Source organism: Lepisma saccharinum, chromosome 2, assembly GCF_977018435.1.
Source record: "Lepisma saccharinum chromosome 2, izLepSacc3.1, whole genome shotgun sequence".
Lineage (NCBI taxonomy): Eukaryota > Metazoa > Arthropoda > Insecta > Zygentoma > Lepismatidae > Lepisma > Lepisma saccharinum.
The window spans coordinates 145,595,242-145,614,950 of NC_139230.1; the positions used below are offsets into that span (position 1 = coordinate 145,595,242).

At 39.5% G+C, this 19,709-nt stretch overlaps 1 protein-coding gene and 1 non-coding gene across 2 annotated transcripts in view; one reads left to right on the plus strand and one right to left on the minus strand.

Moving 5' to 3' along the window:
* LOC145984527 (uncharacterized) overlaps nucleotides 1-19,709 on the plus strand; it is a 217,744-nt gene that overhangs the window by 41,373 nt on the left and 156,662 nt on the right. The gene's annotated exons all lie outside the window — the stretch shown is intronic.
* Nucleotides 4,954-5,059, minus strand: LOC145984581 (U6atac minor spliceosomal RNA). The gene has a single exon (XR_014441368.1). It is a non-coding gene; the product is annotated as a U6atac minor spliceosomal RNA (small nuclear RNA).

Sequence of the window (19,709 nt, forward strand, 5' to 3'; positions counted from 1 at the left end):
TTCATTAATTCGCCGATTTAGACTTTGTTTTCCAGTTGAGAAGGATGTCAGGAAAGTTACCGTCTGCGCAGTACGGGTTGAAGGTCAAGGTAAGAAATAAATCGGCACAACGGTCGTCGTCTTTCGTGTTATATCGGTCGTATGACAAAGGCTACAATAACGGTGCGTTGAAAATTGGTTCATTTCCAGCATTAAATACGCACGATCCGAAACTTCCGTGAAACGAGTTAAGCTGAATGCCTTTTCCAAATCTCTTACAAAAATGCATGAACTTAGTCAAGTGTCATAAAAATTGACCTGGGTTGAGTTTTTTACATCAATTAATTACTGAAGTTAAAGTTAGAAAATATTTTATTAAATCCCAATTGACTGGTAAACTGATATTAATCGAAATTAATTTTCTTATGAAATTGGATGGAGGGGTAGGGGGTCAAAAAATTAAATATCATGTTGGGTATAAAGTTACAGATAATTTCATCAAATATTAATTATTTATGTTGTTAGATACTAATGTGTTTTTCTTTTTTACATATTAAATCATTGACTATTGACTTCTTCACGGACTTTTCTCATTCAGTAATATAACAGCCCCCTACAATATTTTCTCGCACCCCTTTCGACCCCCAGTCACTTTCCCCTGGCGCTGTCACTATACGGAAAATGAGTTCAGCCAATACGCAGCCAGTGCTAGCGGAAAGGATACGCAGAGATTTCGCAGTGTCCAATATTCAGCTTTTTATATATAATGCATGCACGTGATATTTGAGTACAATGAAATATATAGTAAATAATTCTACATAGGATTATATCATATCACTGCAGCATATAAGAGAAACTCGTACCTGAAAGAAGTTTGAAGGTATTTATTATAGAGGAACTGCAAAATCATGATCATTACTCTCGTCTCTGTTTTCTGGCATGTTTCCCAGAAGATTTGAATAGGGGTTTACCGATTTCTGTGGTAGATACGTTACCCTGTTTTATAATACGCAACACAGTATGCACACAGACACCACACGCTTTAGCCGTAAGTTCTCGGCTCGGAGAAGACACTGTTTTAGCACGCACTTCTTCCGACGCCAATTCCTTGAAACAAGAATACACTTTAAAACTAAGATTTCTGTCTTGTGAACGTAATATTTTACCCTTGGTGCCTGTACTACTTGTAATAGGTTTGGAGAGCGAAATTATTAATTTCATTTGCTTTACTTTATTTTATTTAACTTTTCTGTCACTTTTGGCTAATTGCGAAGATGGGAATGAGTGATGATATGATGAAATTGATGGATGGACATTCACAAAATCCATGTCCAGGCCGGGATTCGAACCCGGGATCCCTGGCGTCGTAGCGCGATATGCTAACCACTCCACCATGGGGGCCGGCGCTAAATTAATAAGTAACACTCGCGGAACACATACTATTGCATAACTATCGAACATAAGGGCTGGACTTCACAGCGCACTCGACGCCAGGGGTCCCGGGTTCGAATCCCGGCCCGGGCATAGGTGTTTGTAAGTGTCCCTTCATCAATTTCATCATAACATCATCCATCCTCATATTTGCGATTAGCCAAAGGTAGTAGAAAAGCGAAGTAAATTAAACCAACATTTAATCAATCAATAAGGGCCATATTGAATCGTCTCACAACTGTTATTCGTGGCGTACGAGTACAATTAACACCCGAAAACGCTGAACTGAAAGTTACTCAGACTCGCAATGTTCGTAAACGCCCACGACAAAGAAGGGCCATTGTTCATATTCAGCCGAATTTGACACCCATAGCTTTACCAAGACACAACTCAGCGGGGTTAACAAGGTGGCAAATAAAAAAAAACAAAAAAAAAACAGACGGAACACTGAAGGAAAACGAAGGGTCTTTGTGTGTGTGTGTAGAGACGCGCTGTTTCCCTTGTTTCTTCGAGAAACGATATCTCCGGCTGTAGGCGACGGAAATGCATGGGACTTGGACAGTCAAGTTCATAATGTCGTGTCCCATGCAATGATGAACCTTAAAGTGGCGAGTTTTATTAATAACTTCTTGCGCGCAAAAAAAAAAAAAAAAAATACAGAACACGGCGCTTAATTTGCTCGCCGCAGTTTCCTAACTGTACAACGTTGCAATCCTGCTATTGGCTGGTCGCCAAAGACATGCTCTCCGTAACTCCGCCCGATATCGCTTCTAAAACGGTGCGTCGTTTTTTTTTTATATATAATACATGATTTTGCACGCAATGTGGGTGTTGCACTTTCAATTTTATTAACTTTGCCGGTAACTGTGGCAAGTGGCGAACGAAGCTTTTCGAAACTGTGGCTAATAAAACAACTTATCTTCGATAAACCATGTCTGAAACGCACTTGAGTGGTATAGCCATGATATCCATAAAGCACCAGCTGGCTGAGACATTAGATTACGGCGATGTGATCAATGCTGTAACTAATGCCAATACAAGAAAAGTTGCCTTCAATTAATTAAGGTATGTTTAACAACTATAGTTATTTATCACTATATTTTAGTGTAGGTGTCTAAGTAAAAATTAGAAGAGGATATGTTGTTACGCTTTAGTTACACTTAAAACCTACGTTTTTGTAGTTTTATTATTTTAAGGACTGTCTTAATAATCAAAATTGTTTCCATTTTATGCAAGGTAGCATTATAAAAATTAGAGAGAAATATTACATGTACATTTTTTAAAAACCTAGTCATATATCAGAGGCCTTCAACGGCAAAAATATGAGTGAGGTCAATTCTTCAAAGCATATTGATACGGTAATGTCGCATTTTTAGTTTTGCTGTGGTCGAGACACCTCTTTGTTCATAACAGTATTGCAATACCATACCGTTACAAGTTTCATTATTTACTTAGGAATATATTAATTTTCAAGACGTGGGGGCAGTGGCGGATTAAAGACGTTCTCTCGGAGGGGGCGGACACTCATTACGGCGCCCACAAACTACGGTCCTACTATGTCATAAAATCACTGTCGTAACTAAAACGTTGGAGGCTCAGCCGTGTGTCATGTTTTGCTCCCCCACCCCCACCATTCAGCCATACAATTTATTGCGCTATGTGACGGTTACAATTATGCATTACATGCTTATAATGTTTTGAAGTCAGAAAATCCTTATCGTGTGGCTGATGTTTATTGAAAGAAGTTTGCATTTTACAACAAACCAAGTAATGAATGTGCATTTTCGAACAATCAAGATACAAGGAATAAGTAACGATAGTAAATTCGGCTTAAAATAATTATTTGAAAAACTAAAACATTCTCTTGCGTGCTTTGGTATGAGCAAAGTGTTTCACAGCGTGTTCAACGTTTAGCCGTTCCGTTTGCCTGTGCTCATTGTTCCAAATGGATATGTTTCTTTTTTTTTGCTGAGGAACACTATTCTGCAAATAATATTTTATTGGCTGAAGTTTCGCGTTCTACAGAGGTCACGGTTACGGGTAAAGTGAGGAAAATAAAATAGGCAGTAAATAAACCAGGAAAAGAAGTGTAACACTCGTTTTCCAGGATAAATATAGTGACGTTTCGAATGGTCTAAACCTTTCTGATCAGAGGCGTGCTCTAAGGGGGGTTGATTGGAGTCATAACCCCCCTTTGTCCCAGTATTTCTAAAAAAACAGAAGGTACATCTCCTTTCGAAAATCCTTGGCACGCAACTGTTTGTGTTATCTTCCATTGTATAGTGTGTGAATGTATTTGGTGTAGAACTAACGTTGCTGGTACACTTTTGAAGTTAGTTTTTTTTTATAAATCAAGAAGCACCGCAGGGCAGGACAGCACGTACATTTAGTACAAACTTGTGTTACTTAATAAGTGGTAAATAAGCGATTGATTGATTTGGTGTTTTAAGTCCACTTTATGCACAGGAAGGCTAATCGGGACTGGACCTACAGTTTAAAGTGGGATCCGTACTATTATGAGCCTCCACCGGGTATCGAACACGGGACCCCTTGATTACAATGCGACGACACTACCACTGCCCCATCGGGGAGGCCCTGATAATAAATAAGTGATATTTGTTAGGATTTGTTAGTGTTTTAAGTCCACTTTATGCACAGGAAGGCTAATCGGGACAGGACCTACAGTTTCGAGTAGAATCCGAACCAGTATGTGCCTCCACCGGGTATCGAACCCGGGACCCCTTGATCCGTAAGTGATATGTTATTGTTTTCTCCAATATCATCCTTATTCAACTCTAGAACCAAAAGAATAGAAAGGAAATTCTAAATTTTTAGAAAAAAAGCTACGCGCAGCCCCAAAGCTTGAAGCATTGCTTGTTGCACTTCCGGTTTTTATAGCACTGTATGAAATACTCCCAACGTTTTTGCTGAACACACCAATCATTCTAAGTTTTTTAACTTTAAAATAATAATAAAAATAAGACTGTAAAGATTTATCAAATATCACAATAAATTGTGACTGCCGGGAACAGTGCAGCAGCCTAACCTACTATATCTTGTCCGAACAGGCAAGAAAAGCACCCCTTCTGTGTCACCTCCCATGGCTGCTAATTTTTAGCTCTTAGGTATCTCATAGAATGCCACAATGTTTGATGTATTCATTCCAACTTTGCAAATTTATCAATAACTAAAATAATAAAGCCCTTGCGTGAGGGGGGGGGGGGGGGTAATCGGGAGGGAGCGGCATTTGCCGCGAACGCCCAGAGCGGAAAAATGACTATTGCCCGTCAGGCGTTGCAAAATTCAAGCATACTGTTTCAAAACAAGAGGAAGAGAAATATAAGAAAAATTCAGTCCCACGTTCAAGGTTATATTTTTTATAGTTTTCATTTTCTTGGGCCTTCTAGCGTAAGTACCGTCCTGGGGACTTGACTTTACTTGTGTATTTTAGGTGATTTTACCCTTTTTATGTTTGGGTCATTCTACGTATAAAGGAGTGGGTGTGAGGTTTGTTCCCCTAAAACTGCAAACAGGAGGGGGGAAGTTAACATGTGATTAAGTAGTTTAAGGACAGAGGTGCCTTAACCATGTGTGTTATATTTCATCCTGGTCTAGGGGAGTGCTAACCATCTGTCCTTTCATACAACAGAAGGTTATAGCCGATAGCTTCCCTACCCTACTACAGTGTTGCATACTCTAAACAACACGTATTCATGAATATGTACATGGCTTTGTTTCTTACTCAATTTTTTTTAGAAATGTCTCTCTTACACTTCCATGACACAGTGTGAAATGTGACGCCCATTCCGCAGTAAGGTAAACGAATTATATAGTAGAGTTTGCAACTCTTGCAGACACCCGGAGACGGCAAAAGCGATTTCTTCTCTGTTTGGCTAGCCAGAGCCATGCGTTCTTTTACCAGAACAAACTTGGATAGACAACCTAAGTCCACGAGAGTTAAGTTGAATAATTGCTGTTTTAAGTCCACTTTATGCACAGATAGGCTAATCGGGAATGGACCTACAGTTTAAAGTGTAAGATGCCTCTACCGGGTATCGAACCCGGAACCCCTTGATTACAAGGCAACGACGTTACCACTACGACATCGGGAAGGCCCGGGCACGAAGCATTACCATGGGCGTCCGGAAGGGGGGGGCAAGGGGGGACGTGGCCCCCCTGGAAAATAAAAGTCAACCAAAAATTATATATTTTGACATATAATTTCATTTCAGCCGCAACAACATTTATTAATTATTGTATGAATATGATAAATTCAAATTTAAGCAATGTTTTTTGAGGGAACAATACTATTATGGGGGAAAAGGTGCCTTGTTTGCCCCCTGGAAAAAAATACCTTCCTTGCCCCTCCCTGGAAAATATCCTGCGGACGCCCATGAGGATTACAGGGCAAACGCGAACAGAGAATCGCATATTTCCTCAATGGAGAACATTGTTTTCTGTGACTTATAGGCTGTAAGTTACAGTAATTACTGCCATGTCCAACAAAGTAACTAGAAAATGTTTTCGCAAGGGGCATTCGAATCATGTTGTTTTCGGGACGAAAATTTTTGGTCGGGCCTGGATTAGGAAGATTTTTTTTTTAATAATCGAGACGTTCGGTTTGAGTTGAAGTCCACTTTATGCACATGAAGATTAATCGGGACTGGACCTATAGTTTAAACTGCGATCCGAACCACTATGTGCCTCCACCGGGTATCGAACACGGGACCCCTTGATTATAATGCGACGATGTTACAACTAAGCTAGAGGTGAGGCCAATTCCGACGTTCAGAACAAAATAAATAAATAAATAAATTAAAAATTAAAAAATCGAAATTTCCCGGCACGGTGAAAATTTCGAATTCTACACACTGCTTCTCACATGTAATACGTAGTACAAGTGGAAATCGACACATGTTAATAAATTATATCTCAAACGTTTGCGCATCGTTTGCACATGAAAGCACGATCAAATGATTGTATTTGCCAGTGGCGGCTCAAAGGGGAAAGCCGCCGTGCCAAAGGCACTACCCTCAGAAGAAAAGCATGCCTCGCCAAAGTATTGTTAAATACAAGGAGATTCGAATCTCGCAATGAGTCAACCTGACGACCCCCCCCCCCCCACCTCCTCGCTTCATCGCCAGCTGTTTCGTACACTCGCTCCGAGCAGTCCAAGAACTGGCCGAATCAAGTTAACACATGTGCAGAGAGAGGGTTGAAAAAGTCTCAGCGGGGAACAAGGTACAAGTATGTATTGTTCATCTCATGTGCGAGTCATTGATTGATTCGAACACTCTTTCCAAGCTTATGTTGCGTAGCTTCTCCTCCTGCAGAACGCGCGTGTCCTGACATAAGAATAAATGTTCTGGCCCATCATCACCATTGCATAATACGCGTTTATATCTCCCTCATTTTTTTGCTGTATTGTGTCTCCATCCCCCCAGCCTCATCCATGCCAACCCATTTCTTGCCACCATGCTCACCTACTTGTTCCCATTCCCGCGGTCCCCTTCTTTGGAGCTCGAGCGATCTCTTAGTTTCACATTCCACTATTATTTCCTGTCTATCTATATCCTCGAATCTTTGTTTCACTAATTGCAATGTCCCCTGGTCGACGTATGGGGAACAAGGTGGTAGGGGGTATGTTGGTGATTCATAAGTAGGGTTGTGCAGTTACGCGTTAAATAAAAGGTTTTCTACATGACACTTAATTACGCGTAAAAATTCGTAAACTTGTACATACAAAACGTTAAGTACGTAAAGTAATAGAATCAAGCATAAAAATTAAAAGAAACATATTTTTTGTGATTGTTATTGTTTTCTATGGCAGTAGGCAGTGGTAGAAAAAAATACTTAAAAAAACCTTCCTTCCGAATTTGTATGTGCTCTTACAATGGAATTTTACAAACTACCATATTCACATTCAAGTCATAATTAGCCTATGCAAGTGAGTGTACAATACGTATGAAAAAGGAATTTGAACCTGTTACTAAAACTATGAAATCCAATCCAAAGACATTGTCGTTAATCGTTATGTCATTATTAACAAGTACTTGCTACACTCAAAACTCACAGGCAGCAGGCAGAAAGTTCAGCTTCCGCGAGGATCGTTTACCGTAGCACCAAGGACGTATTTAAGGGGGGGGCGGTTCCAGGGGGTCCGAACCATCCCGAAAGATTTATCAAGTACTAAAATTAAATAATGGAAAATATATTATTTTAGACTTTGTTGTATAATTTCCTCTGAACTTATTGGAAGACAAGGATTATACTGGGATCATACGGCTTTGAAGGACGTATTTAGGGGGTCCGGACCCCTCTCCCCACCCGAAATATTTATTAAGTACGAAAATTAAATGAATATATACTCGTTTAGCATTTGTTGTATAATATTAATTTCCTCTGAACTTATTGGAAGACAAGGATTATATTGGGATCATACGGCTTTGAAGGACAGGAAGGACGTATTTAGAGGGGTCCGGACCCCCCCCCACCCGAATGATTTTAAAAGTACGAAAATTAAACATAATGAAAATATACTCGTTTAGCATTTGTTGTATAATTTCCTCTGAGATTATTGGAAGACAAGGATTATATGTATTGGAATAATACGGCTTTGAAGGACAGGAAGGGCGTATTTATGGGTGGTCCAGGGGTGCGGACGCCCCCAAAAAAGACTTACGAAGTTCTAAAATTAAGTTATTAAAATATTAGCATTTGTTGCATAATCGAAGGTTATTCATTTCCTCTGAACTTTTTAGAAGGCAAGGATTATATTGGGATGATACGGCTTTGAATGCCATTACAAAGAAGATTTATGTACACTACTAAAAATAATATGCATAAAATATTAATCAGAAACTTCCTTTTCTCCAACTACATGTAACGTCATTCTTGTTATTCGATAAATATTCAATTATTCATCTATTTGACATTAATTTCATTGCCAGCGCACTTGTTTTTATGTAAATTATTCCGATCTTAATTACAGGTAAGCTACGTAATGAATATGCGCTGTTATATCTCTATTCTTATACAGTTTTTTTTACCTATTCGTGTAATAATAATATAATATTAATTTATGTATTGTAATTAGTAGGGTAAGAACGGGGCAAACGGACACCCTAAGCACAATTTTCAAAATAACCGTGAAACATTTTATTGAAGAATGAAAATAACTATTGGCATAAAAGGTGTGAACCTTCAGTTAACACATGATAGCACATAGTATGCAAGCAAATGAACATCTGTCTCAAAATAGTCTGATCAATCCCTGGATGCGGCAGTGTCAGGCCCGTAGCCAGGAATTCTTTGTAGGGGGAGGGGGCGAAGTCAATCCTAGGGGGGGGCAAATTTTTAATACATTGTGTCGCATTGGCATATATAGCAGGGTGCACAGAGGCACTTGCCCCTCCCCCAAAATAGATAAGTAACAGAAAAGGGATGATATCTTGAAACTGCAACGAACAAAAAAAGACTTCGAGCAACATCAAATAGTAATATTTCGATAATGACCTTTCCAGATTGCCAAGGAATATAATGTTTAACATAAATAGGGCGAAATGGGACTGTATCTACTTCATATTTACAGGTCCTCTCTGCAGAACTGATTAAGGGAGCCCTTTTTATAAATCATGCTTCATAATGATTCCCTTTAGTTTCCAGTATGCAAGATTTTTACGCACAAAGGAATCTAACGAGAATCCAACAACACCATTGTGTTGTGTTATGCAAGAAAAATTGAATTAATTAAATAATAATGGTTACGTACTATCTACACTTTGATGAATTGTGTAAAAATTTGTAATACGTTTTTTTGTACTTGCTAAAACATTAAAACATGGGTCCCTTAGTCCACCACGGACGCTATTTCCTTCAAAGGGGAATGCCTACTGGTTACGTTGACTATTTTGCAAAATATTGTGGGAATTGTATTATATTATAGTTGAAATACATATTTTGACACCTGACAAACAAATAGAAATCCCTTGATTGATCAATGACTTCTTGGATTACAGTGTCATCAGTAAAATTTCATATCAAGTTTCATAGAGAGAAATTGATTTAGTAGGGCGAAAATAATTTTACGTGGCGCCATGGCACTCTCTTTAACATTTTTTTCCCATATAGATCGTTTGGCTTCCATGGCCGACTCCCGCCGCCCCATAGCTATGGCTCTGAACTTGAACCATAAGAATAATAGATAGTGCGAGTGAAGCGAGCAAGGAAATTTTACCAAATGTATTTTTATTTGTATAAAATTTGAAATCGAGGAGGGGCGGGACAATTGCCCCTCTGTGCTCCTTGCAAGTGCAATTGTCCGTCTGGAAGAGAAATGCAAGGAACACGTAAAAACTAATTCCATCATATTATCCAATTGTCCTGCTATTCTTAGATTCTCCTAGTCTTGTTTTTTTACTTCAATGTTTGCTTCCCCTAGAATGTATTTCCGTCCAAGGTCGGGGGGGGGGGGGGGAATGCCCCCTGCCCCCCAGTCGTTGCAACATTGTCAATGAGTGTCTGTCACAACTGTTCTAGATACTGAAAATTGCGAAATCCTTTTCCGAAGTCTGGATCTGGAAGGGAATTTTTTCCCCAATCCTAATACGGCATTATACGGAATCTCATACACCCTAATAAATCACAAAATCAATTTAGTGTTTTGTTATGTTGCTAGTGTAACACATGATATAATTATAAAAGATTAGCGAGAATTCCAGGTAGGAATGTGTTCTGTATTTTCATAGGGGGGGGGTGCAAAGCAGGGTCTCAAGGGGGGCAAGTGCCCCCCCCTGCCCCCCTCTAGCTACGGGCCTGGGCAGTGTCCGTTTACCCTGCACGTTCGGGGCAGACAGACACTTGATCTGGGCAGATAGACACGTGATGATTTATGAACTATCATCACTCTCACAATAACAACACACATAATATGGGTCATTTCCCTTTGCAACACAATTTACATGGAACCAGAGAGAACACTCTAAGCACTGCATCCAATTTTGACCCTGGTTGTTCACATCTTTGGACTTACGGCACTCATCATTTGTGGTGTGTTTAAACTTCTTTGATTTTTTGCTGCAGTTTACAGTTTTTTGTACTTGAGGCAAGCGATGAAGGAAGGATCCCTCAATACATGTGATTACCCAGTTTTGCGTTTCCTGCTGCAGGTCCCAGAAGTTGATGGCAAAGTGTTTAGCTCTTTAAAACTTCCACGATATGACACATCCTCTTCTCTTGCTGTAGGCTCTGATGATCGCTCGTCTTGAACATGGACAGTTGCAGGAACAAAGACGTGCGCAGGCAGTCGTTGCGGATTAACGGGATATATTCCATAAGCATTGAACAAATTTACAGCATTGTTCGTTCTCGATATCTCACCATCCTGTAACTAGGGCACATTGTATTAGAAACAAAAACATTTGAGGGGTACAAAATTCATTCTATACAATTCAGACTTGCCATTTCCATTGCTGAGTCAAATATACATTAGTATCTCAATCAAAAAGTACCTAACAATAGTTAAATGCAATACAATTCATCTATGTCCGTTTGCCCCAACGGCGACCTGTCCATCTGCCCCACTTGTAGCCTTTGACTTTACATTCCGAAAAAGTCCACCAGATGGCAGCACTATGTTGTCAACACGTGTGTATACTACATAAAGGAATCACTGCCTTCACCACACTTCAAATCACAACTTCGGCGGGACCATAGTAACCTATGTTCGCAACACATTTTTTTTAGTATTCAAGGTTTTGCACGTACATTTTCTGCTTACCTGGTCTGGTTTTTATGCTGGATTCGCGTTTCTTCTTTACGATTTCTTCCGATGCTCAACACAACTGCTCGCAAACGTTCAGGTTCGTACACAACTCCAACTGCTGCACTGTTGCTAACTTCAAACCGAAAATATTCGTACTTTTCTTTGGGGATGTCCGTTTGCCCCAGTGTCCGTTTGCCCCGTCCTTACCCTATTAATTTTATTTAATATAATTATTTTAATTTAAACATTATTATTATTATTATTCCTGAGACACTTAGTTCGGACCCCCCCCCCCCGAAACATATTTCTAGATACGTGCCTGCTTCCCACGTGGTCGTAAATACTCGGGTCAGAGAGCAGAGGACGGAACGAAGAGGCGAGAGCGCATGCCAACAAACGTCCAGGCAGGGGAGTTTCTCTTCAGGGCATAGGCGTGCACAAACCCTCTGATTAGGGGGGGGGGGGCAAAAGCCTTGAAACTTCAGTCGGGAAAGAAAAACTTCATTTTATCTCACTGTTTTAGTTTTATTGCATTGATGGGTGTATATGTATGTATATATATTATATATATATATATATATATAATATTTAAATATATTACATAATCAGGGTGGCGACAGACCTGGAAAACCTGGAAAAGTCAGGGAAATGTCAAGGTATTTTGTCTTGACTGACCAATGTTTCTTTGGTGAACTGTAGATGCTATGTGATGCAATGAACCTGCCAGGCATTTGATTTTGAAGAAGTCGTAATAAGCACTGCACTTAAATGGGAAATCATCTTGCCAGCCTTTGGTGTAAACGTTTAGGTCTCTATTATACATTGGACACAATCACGGCGCCAGAAACAAGTACGGAAGATGAGGAGGTGGGGGAGGAGAAATTTCCAGTGAGGCATACACATTTGATGAACCTCTAAATGTCACATGTAAAATGTATTGTCATATTTTTTGTCTTGTCTATGGGAGCTATAAGGGGTCGGACCTGTCGAACACAAGGGTGCAGCACCCACTCTGGCATCGTCCGAAAGATGTCCGACATCATAGTACGGCCTTGTGTGGATATTCTGAAGGAACATTGAATCGAATGAGGTCTTTGATCGGACCTGAATTTTTTGTCATATGCCGTGGAACGACATTTCATCCGCCAAATATTTGATGCATGTATTTTTTGTTGGATAAATCTGACTAATGAAAAGATTCTCTCGGGCTATCAGCCAGGTGAGTTGTGAAGTTCCTGAAGATGTTAGTGACGTTAGCTCTCGAAAGCTTGGGAATCTTTTCAACAACTCACCTGGTCGATAGCCTGAGAGAATGTTTCCATCATTCGTCCCTAGGAAAGCTTCGAGACTTACTTAAATCTGACTAATGTCGAATTTTGACAATCAATCTTCCTCTGCCAGCTCTACTGAATTTTCACTTTTCGTCTGCTGTTATTAAACAGGCTAAAGCTTTATGCGAGGATGGTCCAGAAATTACATTCCAATTAGTCATAAATTAAAACAAAAACTTCTGTAATAAAAGACATTTTATTGTATTAATTACAGTTACCCATAACTTACTTTTCGACATATTCATCACCGTTCATCAGGTATTTGTTGTACTGTGGCACTAAATGTTGTATGTCCATGTCACGTGTCTGCCTCCAAAAAGCGGAACCATCTGTACAGCAGCGTTACTGTCAGAACTTTTGTCCTGCCAGAAACCGCTTCAGCTGAAGGGAGAGATGAAAGTCGTAGTGCGTGAGATCGGGGATCCCACTTGAAGTGATGCAAAAGAGCCCAGGTGTGTGGGGTCGTGCATGATAGATCTGCCTTCCATGAATTATCTGCACCATCCTCTGACCATACTGTCACTTATGGCATCCAGTCCTTACACCTCTCACAAGTTCCGGTGGATCTCTGCCAGCATCCACTTCGGAGCGTGCAAAAATCTGATTACAGCATGCAGTTGGTATAGTAGAACTGCCATCTTTCTCATAGAGTTGAGCCAAGCTAACTCCTGCCGGCCCCCGTAGAGGAGTGGAGAGCAGGGAGTCGTAACGTAACGAAATGGAACGGTATTTTCAATTACGGTTTCCGTTACGTTACAACCAGAAACAGAATAACTTTTTTCGTGAACAGAAACGTTACCTCAGGTATATGAACATTACGTTACAGGTGTGCATAACGGTACCGTACCATAACTGATCTCTAAAGGAGTAGGTCTTCACGTGACACTTTAACGTTACATCCATTGACGGCAACCAGTAACGTTACAGGGTAAGAAAGAGGTTCGTCACGTATTGACTAGTAACTTTAGTGTGTGTGGAAAGTGATAGTAACGTTACAATTAACCAGTAACTTAATTGAGGTCACGGCTGTAAAAACGTTACACTCCTGTTTTCAAAGCAACAACGTTATTTATAGCTGGTATCATACAGACGTTCCGATGTGCAATACCGTGTCCGATGCCGTGTTCCGGAGAGAATAACATAGGTCTCTCGTATAATTGTGCTCGTTACTTTTGTAACGTTACAGTTCTTTTCCTCCACAAAAGTCTATTTCGAAAAAGTGATACACATATCCGTTACGAATAGCAAATACCGTTATCGAAGGCGTTTTCGAAGAAGCCTCATAATTATGATCGGCAGCATACTAACATTACAGTACTTTGACCCCTTGAAAGTCACTAAGTTATAATACGTATTTTCGTTTTGGATGTCAGTGAAAAAATTAAATTGTAAAACAAAACGTTTGAAAACATCCGTAAACAAGATTCGGCGTGACAAAAGTTCTGGTTATTGGAATTTACTTATTAACTATGTATTTATCACAAATATATTTCTTTTCTGCATACATAATCGCTTTATGTGAATTTGTTCTAATTTGATTATTTATGCTAGATGAATTTTAACATGTACGTTCACTTTATACGATAGCAAAGCAAACGTTTGTTGAGGGAAAACGTTTATATCTATCTCTCTCTCTCTCTCTCTCTCTGTTTACATGTATTACATCTTTTTTTTTAAAAAAAATACAGTTGTTTGGCGATGAGAATGATTCGTGCTTAGATTAAGTTGCTGAAGGACGAAACATAAAGGACTAACCATGGTCGAGCCAAAAAATTATTCGTGCCACGCGTTCGTCCACCTAAGCGAGAGGCAAGCTTTCTCCTATCGGAAGACGAAAAATAATTGCTTGTTGCGTGACCTTGAGAAGGCGAACCGAACTGATAGCAGCAGCACCATGCAAAATCGGAAAATCTGAATCCTGAAACTTTGTACACGTGACCTTCGATCACGAAGCATCCGAGTAGACAACGCCTTGGGGCTATATGAAAGGCACTTTTGGCAAGTAGAAAATGCGTAGAAACGAAATGTTAGATGGAATTGTTGTACGAAACAAACGAAACCGCGTTTGTGCAACTGGTCTGTAGCTTGACAGGGCCATTGGACTCTCAAGAAGGCAAGAATTGTATGGAAAGTGATTCTCAAAACTAAGCGAATAAAAGGACAGTATATTTTATCATTTACAAGGGCCCTCATCCGCTTACAATTTTGAAAATTACTTTCAGTAATTCTTGTCTTCTTGGACAGGAGGTGCATGAAACTTTTTGGTGTAGAAACGGACAGAACGCCCGCCTACCTACCACGTTTGAAAGAAGGGCATAGACAGACAAGAAAGCAATTTTCAAGAACGGAAGAACGGCAGTCGACATGGGCATTGAGCAACGTGTGACTGAGAAATACAATCGGAACAAAGGACAAGATTATTCAAGAAACAGTAATTTTATAAAACTTCCTATCATTAACTCAAACTCAGTTCATCCTTTTATCCTCTTTTGTTTGTTATATTTTTGTATTATTCATGTTTTATATCGCTTTTCTGCCACTTGTAGATAATCGCGACGATGAAGATGAATGATGATCATATTAAATCTATGAAGGGATGCTTACAAAAAAACCAGCCATGCCCAGATGTCTACTCGAACTTGAAATGTTTGGTGCCGAGTGTATGAGTGGATCACTAAACGACTTCAGCCTTCGAGGCTACGGTTTCAGTTGCAACATGCAGTATAATTACGTTTCTACTACTCTGAATTGACCAAGGCATGTGGTATGTATCCTTCATTTTACTTAAAAAGCCCCCTTGATACATGAGGTACTACAAATAATTTCAGGCATACCCTCGAATTCTGATTGCCTGGCACTTTTTTTTTTTAACTAAGTAATCAAGTGACGTTTATATTCATATTAGGCCTACGACTAGCTCGAACTAAAAACTCTTGTAAAATACTGTGTATATGTTATCCTTGTGAAGTGAGGAACTTCATATTTTGCTAAGAAAATATGTATGAAAAATTATATTTGTAGCTACTACTTGAAGAATTCAAATTATTATTATGATGGAATTTCAACTTACGTATACTCTGCATATAATGTGTTATCGGAGAGGAGTTTTTGTCTCGCAGTCAATTTATTTTTAGTTGAGGAACTCGAGAGTAAGTTGGAAATATATAATGACCCACGTTGTGGTGTGCTGTTCGATTAATCAGAATTGGAGTGAGAGAAATCTGTAGTTAACTTCATTCAACACGTCAATTTGTAACTGTGAATGCAAGTTTTCTTTGATTTATCAGGAAATCAGTCTGCTATTCTTGTAAGTAATAAACGGAAATATATATATTTTCTGCTCGAGTAGGAATCCGCAGCCGTTATCCAATCAATCAGTTTCTGTGTGTGAAACTTCTGTCTAGGAAAGCTACATACAATTTGCTTTTAATAACAGCAGCTTCAAAATAACCTATTCATTCTTGTCATGCCAAGTAATGTTTGATTTTGATTTGTTATATTTAACTTTGGTTTTATGCCACTTTTGGCTAATCGCGAAAACGAGGATGGGTGATGAAATGACAAAATTGATGAAAGGACATCACAAAGAAAATAATGCACAGGCTGTGATCCGAACTCGGAACCTGTGGCGTCGTATTGCACTGTGCTAACCACTCCGCCACGGAGCTCTGCAAAGTAATGTTTGACCATACATTGTTCATGAAATAAAAACACAACATATACAGTGGCTCACATTAGTAATCAAATACGTAGCATCTTGCTGCATTTCTTCACAATATTTGAAAATTAACAACATGTACATAAATATAAACGATGGTGAAATATTTATACGCATTTCTTAAAGTTATATGTAACTTTTTTTTAAATTTTGGGTGCGTCAGCACTTAGGCTATTTTGCACCCGCCACGTTATACGGGGTGCAGCCCTTACCATAACAAATAACATAACTGTAATGTCGCATAACTGAAATATTAAAATATTCTGACAGGTTAAAAGCTGAGGCTGTAAAGAGGTACTCAGCGCATATGACAGAAAGCAGGAGAACACACAAAATTATACTGGCCATAGGGTCAGTCGCCAGAGTCTCGTTAGTCTGCAAAAAGCAGTCCAGGGTGTACTACGTGGAATGAAGTTGAGGATTGGATATAATACGTGGAAGGTCACCCCTTACACCCCTGTTACGTTTTCAAATCTGAAAATAGTTATTTATGTTTGGGTGTGAAAAAAGAGATCACTTTAATATTCAGACAAATCGTGAAAGCCTTCTGTTTCTGTTAAGCTACGTTTCCATTCTGACAAGTTCCAGACCCATGACGCGCAACATGTGCCGGCGCATGTTGCGCGTCATTCACTGCACTGTTTCCAATTCAAAACTACTTCTGCAAAATACGCCCGCAACAGCACCGGAGTGCAGGACTTGAGTGTAGCGTTGTTCCATTGTGCTTTAGAGTAGTCAGTGTTTCTTCTCTCTTGTAATAATTTAGTAGTGATTTAACTTGTGTAAAGATGAACAATACAACTATGGCGGGTTTTGTGGTTATGGCAGGCGCGTACCATGAACTTGTAAAAATAAGAGGCGAAAACGACCTAGATGGTGGATTAGAAGTTTTCTAGCGAAAAGAAATTCGGAAGGAGCATATAACTCGTTGATGAGAGACTTACGTCTTCAAAGTGGATACGAAAACTTTGTAAGAATGACTGTAAGTGATTTTGCATTGTTATTAAATTTTGTTGGACCACAGATTATAGTCGCGTCGTCTGTTTCTACTCTAGTGCGCATGCCCCAGGAACTTGCTGCAGGCTGTTTCCATTGTCCGCGGCGCATGTTGTGTGTCTTAATTGTTGGGGCAATTTTGTCCCTGGCACTTGCGCCGCGGCATGTTGCAGACAGTTTCCATTTCAACAAATGCTTGGCACATGCAGCGTCGCATGCCGCGCGTCATGTCGCACGGCAAATTTGTGGTAATAGAAACGAGGCTTTACATAGTTTTTTTTTTACTGGTCAACTACAGTGCGGGGAAGGAACAATTGATGCTACTTCCTGACTACATTTGTTACCAGTAGCTGCATTGCTCCCTGACTGAAGTACGAGAAAAATGGGTAACAAAAACAAAAATACAACATTTGACGAATGGCAGCTATTTATTTTTACCGTACCTAACCAAAGGGTACAGGGAAATTTAAAATGTTAAGTAGTACATGTAAGCGTACCGTGGGTGATGCAATAAAACGTAATGAAAAGCAAAATGAGGTAGTCCGTATCTCAGAAAATTCAACCAAGAGAAATAGGAGAACGAAATGAACGAGCTTCAGTATAAAAAATCAAGACCCTTTCATCATCCCCACCCCCTTTCCAAACCAAGAGCTCCGAAAGCAGCTGTGCAACTTGGAGCAGGCATTGGGACTGCTGCACGGTTCAGTAGCGTTTCGTCCGAAAGCGAAATTTCTAGAAAAATGCTACAGTTCGTCTGCGACTGTTTAATGAGTTGCGTTTCGTTCGATCCTGGCTGATGATGAGTCACACCTTGACTAACCACTGGCAGCGATGGAATTCGTGACTAGTATACCTCGGTTTACAACTTTTAAAACTACATTGCATAGACAGCGGAGTGCAGACTCAAGACAAATTGTCGAGAGAGAGGTCCCGGGTTCGATACCCGGTGGACGCACAAGTGGTTCGTATCCCACTTTAAACTGTAGGTCCAATCCCTATTAGCCTTAATGTGCATAAAGTGTACTTAAAACAACAAATCAAATCAAAACAAGTCGTCGAGAGGAAGTGAGCTTGGATCTAGAAATTTTTGTCATGGCAGATGGCAACACTTTCTTACTATCTGACAACTACGAAGGTGAGATTTGCAATTTCCAGAGGGAAAGAAATATTAAAACAAAACAAAAAAAATTTCTTCGATGGAGCATTTAAGAGTGTTAGCAAGAGTTTGCTTCATTAAACACTATTAGGATGGTAGCCCTCGGACGAAACGCTACTTGGTCAGGCAACCGTAAGTTGCCTGTTCCTGGAATTCGGACGCGAAACGCTACGCCACGTGCTGTACACCTGGCGGTTCAGAAAGCGAAGATGAGCATGAGCGACAAATGCTGAAACTGATGAAGGGACACTCACAGAGAACACTCATGTGCAGGTCGGGATTCGAAACCGGGACCCCTGGCGTCGTAGTGCGCTGTGCTAATCACTCTGCCACGTAATATTTTTATTTACTCATTTTTAGCTACTTCCTTTTAAACTAACTAACTCTCTAGCTTTCTTAAACCCGAAGGTTCATGGTTGCAGAAACACAGGCCTTCCATCTGTCCCTATATTGAGCAAGATCTATATACTCTTTTCCATCCCTACCGATTTCCTTTAGGTCCATCTCAAAGTTGTCCCTCCATCTTGGTCTTGGCCTTCCTATAGGTCTCTTACCATCAGGTTTCCCAACAAGAATCCTATAAACTTCTCTTTCCTCTCCCATTCGTGCCATATGGCCTGCCCACCTAAGTCTTTTTGATTTAATTAGTCTAATAACATCTGGACATGAATACAAATTATGTAGTTCTAAATTATGTAACCGTCTCCTCATCCCTTTTAGATCCAAATATTTTCCTAAGAACCTTATTTTCAAATACTCTCAATTTATGTTCCTCTTTCAGTGTAAGGGACCAAGTTTCACACCCATATAATTCGAGCACTACATACAAAATTACTGTTTTGTATATTTTAACTTTTAGTTTCTTAGTTATTAAACTAGAAGACAAAAGTTTATGAAGAGAGAAGTAACATGCATTTCCTGAATTAAGCCTACTTTTTATTTCCTCTTTAATATAATTTTCATTGGTTAATATTACTCCTAAGTATTTGAATTTGGAAACTGGTTCAAACGAGTTGTTATCAATAATTTGATTTTGATTATTACCTAACCCTTGGTTTCGGCCTGTAAGCATATATTTAGTTTTCTCTTTGTTAACTTCCAAACCTATGTCTTTAGCAGTTTTGAAAAGTATTTTAGCATTATTCTTAATTGTATTTATATCATCCCCTAATAAGTCTACATCATCTGCATATGCTAACAACTGAGTCACACCATTTAATTTTAGTCCTTCGTTAGTTTCTGTTACCTTCCTAACAGCATATTCTAAGGCAAAATTAAAGAGCAATGGATATAATGCATCTCCTTGTTTTAACCCATCATGAATTGTAAATTTGT